Source organism: Lactuca saligna, chromosome 2 (genome assembly GCF_052625555.1).
Source record: "Lactuca saligna cultivar CGN05327 chromosome 2, ASM5262555v1, whole genome shotgun sequence".
Taxonomy (NCBI): Eukaryota; Viridiplantae; Streptophyta; class Magnoliopsida; order Asterales; family Asteraceae; genus Lactuca; species Lactuca saligna.
Window position 1 is genome coordinate 78,212,267 of NC_136418.1, and position 4,308 is coordinate 78,216,574.

Genomic DNA, 4,308 nt, shown 5'->3' on the forward strand with positions numbered 1-4,308 from the left:
GAGATCAACTCCTTGGAACCATCCTTCTTGTATTAAGTTTCCTTAATCTTACACAGATTGAAAATTCTAACTTTGAAACATTTCCAGATTCCATTTTGACTATCACTTCTGAACAAGAGTTGCCTCCTTACAGATTATGTCAATATGGTCCTTCCGGAATTATCACTATACTTCCAACTTGATGGGTTTTTGAGCATTCTAACACTTCCTAAGTGTACATGCAACCCTAATAACCTTGGATCTATGTTTGTCTAATTATCATGCAAAGTTGAATTCCAAGGTTATATTCCTATCTAGCATACATGGGGAACAATTTTAACTTAAAGTATAGATAGAATAACTTACCTTGTTGTTGTTTGTGTTCCTTGAAACCTTGTGAGCCTAGCACCCCAAGTGTGATGCCTCAAATGCTTCACACAACACCAAATGCTCTTGGAAGAATTATGAGAGAACACACACTTCTCAAAAATCGGCCAAGCCCTCTTGTTTCTTAGTGTAGTCGATTTTAGGTGGAGAACATGTTTCTTATATAGTGTTGACACATCTAGGGTTAAACCGTAATGTGTCATGACTCTTCATTTCCATGACCCATGGGTTTGTAACTCCCATGGAGCATCCATGGAGCATCCTATGGGTGGAACCCAACTTGATAATCCATGGAGCCTCTTAGCCCACTATATAAGATATGGATGATTTACATAATCAACCCATATATTTAATTAGTTATCTTTTGATCACATAATTAATTCTAAATTAATTCTTGATCAAACTAATCAAATAATATTATTAATATATTAGAACTTATAATATATTAATAATCTCCAAGTGTTATTTCTCTCATTTAGTCTATCCAATTGCACGGTGCCATGCAACCCAAATGGACCATGCCGGGTCGGGTCAAGTACATACCAGAAATAGTTATGGACTTAGACACCTTATCCAACAGTCTCCCACTTGGATAAGTCTAATAACTATTACTGCAAGTATGACTTCAGGAACCGATCGGCAATCGTAGCTCTTTACAAGGTTTCTCGGAACTGAGAAGATGATGGTACGCCATTTAAGATAAGTGATCATATAATCCTCTGTTCTAGATATCAGTCGGACAAAATACATGGAACAATGTCTTACTTATTGTCCAACAGTTTGTTTCCCGATTTCCGATTTGTTTGACAAAGAACTTCATTGAACACATCAATTTAGTTCTGACCGGGCCCGGTACATAGGTCAAAACAAAATCATCGAGGGGCCTAGATATCAGCTTCTAATCCAAGAAGGAACAGATAAACTTCGACTCATATGTTTGTTCTACCACTCATTGAATTACACACAAGAGCGCGATTTATAACATCGAGTTACCAATGCGTTTTTCGTACAATCAATGCATAACCAACTTGTAAGTAACAAATCATATCTCTAGGTTTGAAGACTTATACGATATTACCGTCTCACGATCACTCGAGATAGAATTCCATGAAGTGTTTCCAGTGTGCGTGGGTTGAGTCCAATGCTCAGAACTTATGAGCACTCATGATTGTTGTAGCCTTGTCCAAGACCTCTACAACCAAACATGACAGTTTTGATTCATACCTACTTCCGACATATGACCAACTGTGGAGGTTTGAATAATATGTTATACCAAACAAAAAATTATTCTGGAAGTCAAAACATGCAAAAGAAATATAGTAAACGATCGACAAGAGATAGCAACACTTTACTCATAAATAAAACACTTTTATTCACCATCAGATGTCAATTACACTTTACAAATTTCGAGGTTATCTAACTACTAAATCTAATATCTTCCTTCAGCCCTATGCTCCGAGCATGCTGGAGATGCTTAACTCGAGTCAGTCCCTTTGTGAGGGGATCTGCCGGATTCTCATCTGATGATACCCTCTTTGCCACGAGGAGTCCTTCTTCGATCCGATGTTTGATGAAATGGTATTTTCTGTCGATGTGTCTGGATCTCCCGTGATCCCTTGGTTCCTTGGCTAAGGCAACAACACTTTCACTATCACAGAAAATTTCCATTGGCTCTTTAATAGCTGGTAGAACTCCAAGGTCGCTAATGAAGTTCCTCAGCCATAACGCCTCCTTTGCCGCCTCGCTAGCTGCAATATACTCTGATTCACAAGTAGAATCTGCCACTATCTCTTGCTTGGAACTCTTCCAAGAAATTGCTCCTCCATTTAGGGTAAAGACCCAGCCCAACTGAGAGCGGAAGTTATCCCTATCAGTCTGGAAGCTAGCATCACTATACCCTACAACTCTCAAGTCATCACTCCCACCGAGGGTAAGGACCCAGTCCTTAGTCCTTCGTAGGTACTTGAGAATATTCTTTACCGTAGTCCAGCGTGCCTTGCCAGGGTTCCCCTGAAACCTGCTAACCATGCTCAGGGCAAAAGCTACATCAGGTCGAGTACACGTCATAGCATACATGATCGATCCTACAGTCGAAGCATAAGGTACTCGACTCATTTGTGCTATCTCAGCCTCAGCGCTAGGGCTTTGTGTCTTACTCAGTTTGGCGTTACTCTGGATGGGCAACTCTCCTTTCTTGGAGTCTTGCATGCTGAATCTCTTCAGCACCTTATCCAAGTAGGTACTTTGACTAAGTCCAATTAGTCTTTTACTCCGATCTCTCAAGATCGTTATCCCTAAAATATAGGCAGCTTCACCAAGGTCCTTCATAGCAAAACACTTTCCAAGCCAGGATTTTACTTCCTGCAGGGTTGGAATGTCGTTTCCTATGAGTAGTATGTCATCCACATACAATACCAAGAAGCTAACTATACTCCCACTAGCCTTGACATACACACAAAATTCATCTTCACTCCTAGAAAAGCCAAATTCCTTGACCTTTTCATCAAAGCAAAGATTCCATCTGCGAGGTGCTTGCTTTAACCCATAAATGGATTTCTCAAGCTTACACACTCTATTGGGGTACTCGTTGCTGACAAAACCTTCTGGCTGACTCATGTAAACATCTTCAGCCAACTTTCCATTAAGGAAAGCGGTTTTGACATCCATTTGCCAAATTTCATAGTCATGAAATGCGGCTATGGCTAACAGAACCCGAGTAGACTTAATCTTGGCTACCGGAGAAAAGGTCTCATCATAATCCACTCCAGGAATCTGAGAGAAGCCCTTTGTAACCAGTCTAGCCTTATAAGTGTGTACTTTACCATCCATGTCGATCTTCTACTTGAAGACCCATTTGCGCCCTACAGTCTTTCGACCTGGTACATTCTCAACCAAGTTCCAAACTTAATTGTCATACATGGATTGTATCTCGCTATCCATAGCCTCTTTCCATTTAGCAGACTCGGGGCCTGCCATGGCTTCCTCGTAGCTGTTAGGGTCATCTTGACTTACTAGTATTCCATCACTAATAAGTGTCTCACATTCTGCAGTAATATGGAATCCATAGTAATGCTCAGGTGCACTCCTAACTCTCGTGGAACGCCTCAGAGGTACAGATTCGTCAATTGGCTCAACAGGAGTTTCCTTCTCAACTTGAGGGCTAGAGTTTGAAGTTCCTTCACCACTTGACTCTTGAATTTCTTCAAGATCAATTTGCCTCCCACTGTCTCCTTGGCTTATAAACTCTCTTTCTCGAAAGACTCCTCTTCTTGCTACAAAGACCACATTGTCACTAGGTCTATAGAAGAGGTAACCAAAGGATTGCTGTGGGTAGCCGATGAAAATACACCTCTCGCTTCGGGGTTCGAGCTTATCATGAGTCTCGCGTCTCTCGAAAGCCTCGCAACCCCAAATCTTGATGTGGTCTAGTTTAGGTACTTTACCAGTCCACATCTCGTGAGGAGTTTTGGCAACTTTCTTTGTAGGGACTAGATTAAGGATATGGGCGGCAGTCTCTAAGGCATACCCCCAGAATGAGATTGGTAGCGAAGCTCGACTCATCATGGAACGAACCATGTCCAACAAGGTTCGATTACGCCTCTCAGCCACACCATTCAACTGTGGTGTCCTAGGAGGTGTCAATTGTGAGACAATCCCACATTCCCTTAGATAGTCGAGGAACTCTGAACTAAGATACTCACCACCCCGATCGGATCGAAGCATCTTAATGTTCCTGCCCAATTGATTCTCGACTTCCTGTTTAAATTCCTTAAACTTCTCGAAAGTCTCTGACTTATGCTTGATTAAGTAGACATATCCATATCTATTGTAATCATCAGTAAAAGTCAAATAATAACGATTAGCATCCCTTGTGGCATGTTTGAATGGTCCACACACATCCGTGTGTATAAGGTCCAACAAACCTTCACCTCTTTCACACGA